The sequence below is a fragment of the Corvus brachyrhynchos genome, unplaced genomic scaffold, assembly GCF_000691975.1.
Source record: "Corvus brachyrhynchos isolate BGI_N302 unplaced genomic scaffold, ASM69197v1 scaffold194, whole genome shotgun sequence".
NCBI lineage: Eukaryota > Metazoa > Chordata > Aves > Passeriformes > Corvidae > Corvus > Corvus brachyrhynchos.
The window spans coordinates 3,391,097-3,399,988 of NW_008237890.1; the positions used below are offsets into that span (position 1 = coordinate 3,391,097).

General features: G+C 39.1%; 1 long non-coding RNA gene across 1 annotated transcript in view; it reads left to right on the forward strand.

Moving 5' to 3' along the window:
• LOC108446373 overlaps nucleotides 1-8,892 on the forward strand; it is a 23,072-nt gene that overhangs the window by 6,730 nt on the left and 7,450 nt on the right. The gene's annotated exons all lie outside the window — the stretch shown is intronic.

Genomic DNA, 8,892 nt, shown 5'->3' on the forward strand with positions numbered 1-8,892 from the left:
CCAGAACAACTGACCACTCTGTATCTTAAACTTAACATCTCTTAAACATATCTTTCAGGTTACTCTACAAAATAGATACAATACTTTCTTTTGAGGCATTAAAATAATTTCGTTTATAAAGGAAACTGATCTCTTTAGAATGGATGAAGCACTCCTCCCATAAAAATGGAGACCTAATCTCAATGACAGAAGTGCATGGGTCATATTAAGCGTAAAACTTTCTCTAGCTCAGAGCAAATGTCTATGCAAATGATACAATGCCTATGTAAAACGTACAATTAGCAAGATATAGACTTATTAAGATATTTCCTTTTTTAGTTCCTTGCTGTAACTTCAGAGGGAATGAATTGTCTTTTTCCACCACTAATTCTTTTCCACAGGAGAATTTGAAATCTGCTCAATTTTCAGGATGCTTTGTTGTTAGCAGACATTGTTGTTTTCAAATCACTGCATTCTCAAACAGGCTGTGCACTGAAAATGGAAAATATGGAAACTGGAAATTGACATGCTTTACAGAAGTCTGAGAAAGAATGCTTCTCCACTTAGTAGCTCAGGCAGAACATGTAATTATATTCACATCTTCCAGGAACATTGGTTTAGTGTTAGACTGCTGTAGTGCTGCCCATGTGCAATACGTTTTAGTTCTGTCATTCAGAACTAGCTTAGTGACTATGTTAGATTTACTTTGAAATTCCGCAACAGATTATTGAACAATTCTATCCATGTAGAAAACAATTACTTTCCAGTTAAATTTGCCATAAAGTTTTCTCGCTTCATGTCTCCCTATACTTTACAGGCTATTTTCAAAGACGAGTTTATTACTGCAAGGGTCAAGAAGTTTGGTTGCTGCCCTCACAAAGCAGTTTTAATGAATCCAATAGTTTACATATTTTTCAGAATACCATCTTCCACAAAAGTTTGTATAGAGTTATGATGTAGATGCATACAATCTGTGAGCAACAATACTTCTGCTAGGGAAGTTAATCACAATTTCTAAGAGAAAACTTGTTTTGCCAATGGAATTGTGAAATTACTATTTGAAAATTGTTTTAATAGCTACATGTTCCCTTCATAAGTAATTATATCTACTTTCTCATTACTCTGTGATGAAGGAAATTTTTGTCTAAGCCTTATCAACAGAAAACTGAGGCAAATGGAAGATCAAGGTCAAAAAGGGAAACATCCTTAGTCATTGTCAGCATTGTAATGCTATCTTGACAACACAAAATTCTCATTTTGGTGCCTATCTTTCAGAAAATACCTTTCTGGAATAGCTAAGTCAAGCATGCGGCACAAAGGTGATGAATTCAGAGAAATGGAAATAGCTTCCTGTACATGAAGGATGAGAAATCACCTCAAAAGTTAAAGAAAAAAACCACAGAGCAAATCATAAATATCTGTAATTCCTATGCCATTGATATTAAACGTACTTCATGGGACTCCTTATAAAGATACTTAGAAGTTCATATTTCTGCACATATTTCATGAGCATTCTGTCCATGACATGACTTTTTTTAAAATTTTAGCTTAACCTATTGTTCTCTCTAAGAAAATGAGAGGCCTAACAAATGTAGCATCCTACAGTATTTAATATTTTCAATGTAGTATCACATAGTAACTTTTAAGTAAAGTGCTGAGATATCATTAGGCTAGATAGAGTGTAATGTGAATTGAGAATTGGCAAGACTATGAGGATCAAAGGTCTATGAACAGTGGCACAGTCCAGCTGGAGACCAGTTACGATGGGATTCTGTCACAGAGCTGATCTGGGATCAGTATTATTTCACTACTATTTAATTATTTGTTTCGTTGTTTTAATTACAACCTAGATGATTGGATAAGCTGCAACCTCAGCAAATCTGTGGATGATACCTAGTCTTGATATGTGATCAATTGTTGCAATTATTAAAGGATCAGGGGCATGGATCATTGATAGAATTATGGGATCAATAAAAGAACTATACAAGCAATAAGCCTGCAAGCAGAAGGCCTGTGTGTGAGAAAAAACTCTCCATGAGAAAATTCTGGTGTGAAGAAAACAAGCAGGGCTGGGAATAAAGAGGGAGTTTTGAAAAGGTACAGCTGTGCAGATAAGATGTTCTGACCAGGAAGCTTGCCAATGTAAGTCCAATTATGTAGAAGTAGAAATGTGTTTTGATAAGCTTTAAGCCACTTAGGAGTTAACAAGCTGGGATACTATATAAGTGTCTTTGGATTGCTAATAAACGGAGTTTTGCGCTTATCAACCACATTGGCTTTGGACTGCATTCCTCCCCCCGCTGGGATCCCCGGGCTCTCGTCCTTTTACAATTCCAACAGTCAATACACTGGAGGACAGAGCTAATATGCAGAGGGGCCCAGAAAGTCTGGAGAAGCAACCCAGCCCCTAGGACAGACAAAGCCCAGCAGCAGAACAGGCTGGGGCTGACTGGCTGGGAGCAGTTCTGCAGAACTAGCTCTGAAGACAGCAGCTTGGCAGTGTCCATGCAGAAAGGTAGCCTCCTGTCTGGGGCTGTGTATGCAGGGATGGAGTCAGCATGTCTGGAAAGAGATCTTGCCCTTGCTGCGATCTCCCCTGCATGACACAAACACTGTCATAATGGCGTGTGTCCCACAGAGGCCTCTGAAGCAATCTGAACTGGAGCACTGGACATTCAAGGAGAGGACTGCAAGATCTGGGTGTGTTCAGCCTTTAAGAAAAAGGAGGATGAGAGGAAGCATGATTGCTATCCTCAGGTATCTAATGTGAAAGTATAGAGAAGATTACATCTCTTTCCACACTTATCAAGCAGATGAGCAGCAGAATGGGGACTGTGGGACCAAAGTGTTTTCCATGTAAGTCTGTGACACCCAATGAGATTGATTCCAGAATGATGAGGGAACTGTCTGATGTAGTTGCCAAACCACACTCCATGGTACTCGAAAAGTCACAGCAGTCCGGTGAAGACCCAGGTGACTGGAAAAGAAAGGAAAACATTTAGCCATCTTTAAAAAGGGGTAGAAGGGAGAACCCTGGGAACTACTGACCTGTCAGCCTGCCCTCTGTGCCTGGGAAGATCGTGGAACAGACGCTACCAGAAGCTGCCCAGAAGGCACATGGAGGACAGGGAGGGGATTTGAGAACTATGGATGTCATTTATCTTAACTTCTGTAAAGCCTTTGAAACGGTCCCCCACAACATCCTTCTCTCTTAAATTGAAGAGTTATGCATTTGATGGGTGGACTGTTCAGTGGATGAGAAATTGCTTGGAAGGTGTCTATTTGGAGCATAGTAGTCAATGGCTTACTCTCTAAATGGGTATCAGTAACACGTAGTATCCCGCAGTGGTCTGCATTGAGAGAAATCCTTTTCAACATATTTGTTAATGACACAGACAAAGGGTTTAAGTGCACCCTCAGAAAATTTGCAGATGACACCAAACCGAGTGGTGTGGTTGACACATCTGAAGGATGGGATGCCGTTGACCTGGGCAAGCTTTAGAAGTGGGACCATGGGAATCTCAGGAAGTTTACGAAGACCAAGTACAAGGTCCTGCACTTGGGTTAGGGCAACCCATGGTTTTGATAAAGACTGGGAGATGAGCAGATTGAGAGCAGCGCTGATGAGAAGGTCATGAGGGTGCTGGTGGACAGGAGGCTAGGCATGACCCCAAAATGTGCACTTGCAGCCTAGAAAGTCAATTGTATCCTGAGAGGGAGGGGATTCTGCCCCTCTGCTCTGCTGAGACCCCACTGCAGTGCTACATCCAGCTCTGGGGTCCTCAGCACAGGAGGGACAGGGACCTGTTGGAGCAAGTCCAAAGGAGGGCCATCAAACATGATTAGAGAGAGGGAGCTTCTCTCATAGAAAGAAAGGCTAAGAGAAATGTGATTACTCAGCCTGGAAAAGAGAAGGCTTCAGGGTGACCTAATTATGCCTTCCGGTATTCGGACCGAGCCTACAAGAAAGGTGGAGAGAAACTTTACAAGGACATGCAATGACAGGAGAAGGGGAATTGGTTTCAAACTGAAAGAGATTAGTTTTAGATTAGATATTAAGAAGGAATTCTTTACTGTGAATGTGGGGAAGCACTGGAGCAGGTTTCCCAGGGAAATTGTTGACTCTCAGTTCCTGGCGGTGTTCAAGGCCGGGTTCGATGGAGCTGTGGTCCAGTAAAAGGTTTACCTACCTATGGCAGGAGGGTTGGAACTAGGTGATTTTTAGGTCCTTTCCAACTCAACCCATACTATGATTCCATGATTCTATGAAGATGGAGCTGTACAGTGAAACAAGGAGGGAGGTCATACAAAAAAGTGAGGTTTCGCCCAGGTAGAAAATGAAATTATTTGCACATTATGGGTAGTCAGAGATTTGAAGAGGTTAGTCATAACAGCTTTGCAACAGCCATCTTTGATTTTATACAAAAATCAGTGGGGAAAAAAGTTTTAAAGAACTTGATCAAGTTGTGCTTTCTTTGAGCACAGGACCAGATGACCACCAGAAATATTTTCCAAAGTACATTTTTCCATGATTCCATATTACAGAAAAGTTACCTCCAGTGTGCTTATTTTATATGGCTTCTTGCAACATGTTGCACTTTCTGGAATTGCATCTATATCTGATGACCATATGATAATTTTTTATCTTCAAATAATAGGGCTCCAAGACTTATGCATTCATTCCTCTTAATTCTGTTTCAAAAGCTACTTGCACTGTGCACACATACATCTGGGACTAAAGTCACTGATGATTCAGGGTTCACAAATAAGGGAAGAACTCCTGAAGATAAAATTTGTCTAGGTTTTTTTTTCATATTTTAAGTGTTATAGGGTTTATTCTATGACATACTTTCTCAGGTACTCCTGCCTGATTGTTGCGAGCTCAGTGACACCCTAAATACCCAAGATCTTTTCTAATCATGTGAATGCATAATGAAATAGTAAGATTACTTCCTTTTGAAAGAGTAAACTGCATTTGTATTTCAAGAGACAAGACAAGAACTATGTACCATGCTGCAAGTTTCAAATTTTAGGTATCTCATCCTTATACTAGGTTTATAAATTATTAAGTAATATTATCAGCTTATTTTCTTGTTACCAAAACTGGAAACTAATTTAAAAAATTATTAAACCACAAATAAACTTTCAAGTTGGAGAGAATTATGTCCATTTTTCAAGGCATATGGTCTGAAAAATCCTATCTAGACTAAGAAGTCAAAATCACTGTACAACATTAAATGAATTCCCCAAGTAATAATTAAACACTGCACTCATTGGTGATTTCTGTATTGACAGCTCAACTGAAATAGGACCACATAGACTCTTGATTCCTGTGATTACCTTTGGGTACCCCTTTGCAACATAATTTTAGAATACTGTCAGCCATTAATCAAACCACATCATGTCTAGGAGCTTTGAAGTATCATAAAACAGATGAACTTGAAAATGTCAGTATTTGGTGGGCTATAGGGACATGAGGCCTTAAAGGATTAAAGGATATTAGGCAGACAAGAAGAATGAAAGACAAATTGGTACATGTATGTCTGAGGAGACTGAAACCCCTGTCTGTCCCACTGCGTGCAACGTATTTACATTTTGTATTATCTTTTCACTATGTTTTTTTGGTTCCACTAAGTTTGTTTTGGGAGAAGTGTTGGGTGGTATTAAAATATGTATACTATGATCAATCAAATGTAAGATACCATTGAAAGAAACACTGACAAAGTAATTAATGGTTTAACTCACTCTGTGAGTTTTCAATAATAAAGAATAAGTAGAACTTTACTTCTCTTGCAAGGGAAACAAATATTGACAATTGTGTTTTGCTGCTGTAAGTTGAAAGACTGGACTGTTTACGCTCTCTCTCTCCCCTTTCTGTGGAAGTAGCTTAATGAAATGAAAACAACAATGGCATGACTGTTGTCTGATATATCGAAATGTTATATAGAACAGTTTGCTTCTGGGTATTTCACTACATATTTGGTTGAATAAAAGATGCATGATGTCAAACACAAGATCTAAATCACCTTGTGTTCAGGTGTTTTCTCTCCTTACTGATCAGCAACCTATGAGATAGAAGAAAAGCTGTGAAGGTTATCTGCTGAAAATTTTTTGTGCCAGAGGACTATTTCCCTCATGTAATTGCACAAGAGTTTAGTAACATTTTCAAGCATTTCCCTTTCCTATGCAGAGCTTCCTTCAAAGCTCTGGCATAGCATTGTTCTTACTTTACAGCAAAGGACAAACCTCTAGTGATTTGAAGCTGCTGACATCTTCTTTTAGCAGCCCTGTGATGGTGATTATTTTGCATGACAAAGAAAGTCCACATTCATTATAATTTATACTAAAGGCTGCATCATTGTGTGTAGATTTATATAAGAATTTAAAAACTCAGACTCCTTGTAGGAAAAACATTTCATGGACTTAATATACCATATCTGTAAAGGGAAAAATTTTAGCAGTTTAGAGCAACTGGATATTTTTTACTCACTTTTATAGAAAACCAATAGAATTGCCTGCCTAGGGGAGGTGAAAAGATTGCAGAGAAAATCATCAACTAATTAATATTTTATGTCAAAAAACTAAAATAAAGTTAAAATAGAAATGTTCCCAGCACCTGAAGATGGCATCAGTGACTGGTGGTCTGAAAAAAATCATGTTTCTACATAAACTTTATACTTTTTTAAATTGCTCCCCCATGCTAGTCTTTGTTTGGTATATAAGGTACCAACTCAAACATATTATATAAACAGAGCATTGAAAGAAAAGAAATACCATGAGAAGACTAGAGATTACTCTCTTGGGCTGAGACATTTCTTAACTACCAATCTATTATTTATTGAATATGTGATAGGAATAGGTTGTTCACCTCTTCATAATGTGAACAGACTGAAGTATCAGCTAGGGTAAATAAAGCTATGACCTCTATTTTAAAAATTGATATAGTATTATTGAATTGAGGAGGTCATTTACATAGTGGTTTTCTCAAAAATATATGTAAGGCTGATAGATGTCATCAAAACCTTTACAACAAGTTATTGCTTATTATCAAGCTATTGAAACTACATGTCAGTATAGTATTTGCTAAAGGTAAATAAAGAAGCCCTTTGTTCCAATACTATGATTGCCAAATGTTTTTCAGAATTAATCAAGAGTAAGCTACTGGTAAATATTATAAAGAGAAATTACAACTATATCTTATGTTAAATGTAGATTTTAAATTCTCCAGATTTCCAACACAAAAGACTTCACCCAGTCTGATAGCACAGTATAAAATTCTAGATATCCTATGCTTTTATAATAAATGCTTACAGATCATCTGCTCATCCGTGATGTTTTCCATTTTGCTTTCTTCCCCTACTTTTCTGCATCTCAGGTGCTTATACAAATCAAAGAATAAGAAAGCAAAACATGAGAATTTTGAAATAAGGAAAAAAAGGAAAATATATAACTTCACATGTTTCTGAGAAAGATTATTGTAGCTCTAACACAGCAAACGTGGTTGCAGTACTCTGAAAGACAGCTGGGCTAATGAAGAGAAATCAAACATGTTTTGGTCTGGCCAAACACTCTATTTTGTTTAATATTCTGACACAAAATAAATACTGTTATCCCTCCTTGGTCTGAGGAATTCCTTTAGGCTTGTGAGTTTTCTGTTTCTAATAAAACAGTATGCTGATGGTGGAATATGTAATGCCTTTGGATAAGGTGGAAAAAAATAAAGTGTGAATAAAGACTTCCGGCTCCACCAACACATGAGGTACCAAGAAATAGGTGGCATTCACTTCACTACTGGCTCTAACTATATCTTTTAAAGTAAGAAGTTTAGAAGTCCTTTTTTGTCAGATTTATGAAACCATGATTCTGTGCCTTGTAATTCTTCACTCTTTCTTTCTGCTTCTGGTTATTTTTCAGTTGTGGTTTTTCTGATAGACCTATCACAGGATCACAGTGACTGATACTGACCATCACCTCCTCACATTGTCTAGACATATCCAGTAAGGTTTCAGTGTCTCCAAGGACAGGCATACTACAGCCTCCTGAGGAAAGATGTTCCACTGCTTGATAACCCTCACACTGAAATCTCTTTTTCTTCTGTTTAGAATTATTTTCACATATCTCATTTGTGTCACTTGCCTCTTGTCTTGTCTCTGGACACCACTGAGAAGTTTGGTTCTTTCTTTTTAATGCAGTCCCCTAAATATATATACACCCGAATAAGAGCCTCCTGAGCCTTTCCTCCAGGATGTACCCTCACAGCTCTCCCAGCCTCTCTGCCTTGTGACAGATGTTCTGGTCACTTCATCATCTCCGTGGTTCCCCAGAGGACTCTCTCCAGTATGAAAGAATACTAGAATAGTTTGAGGTGGAAGGGACATTTTAAAGGTCATCCAGCAGCGATCAGGGACATTTTCGACTTGATCACGTTGCTCAAAGGTCAGCCTGATCTTGAATGTTTCTAGGGGTGGGGCATTGTTGGGGTTTTAGGAGTTCTAGGTTTTTTTTCTGTTAAAGGAATTTTCCCCATACGTGTTCCTAGGGGGACAAATTGCTGGGCACTTCAGAAAAACAAAAGAGCTAGCCATTGAGGTGGGATGCATCTGGCTACTCTTTTGTTTCACCTGGGTGTGTGGACAGTCGGTCCCCAATGTTTGGACAGAGAGGGAGGCTTCTTTCTTCAGCTGCTTTTTTTCCTTCTGCCAGAGAAACCCCAGGATCCCAAGCCTGCCTTCCCTGCCCCGCTGGGAGCTGGGCTGTGGCCATCCTGCCCCCACCATTGCTTCGAGCCTTCGCTGTGTTGTAGCCCTGCTCGCTCTGCCTGCCCAGACCGCCGGGGGGTTCCCACCGCAGCTCCGCAGTTTGGATACATCTCGTCTGCCACCCGGGATTTGTGCTTGTCCCTGCCGTTCCAGC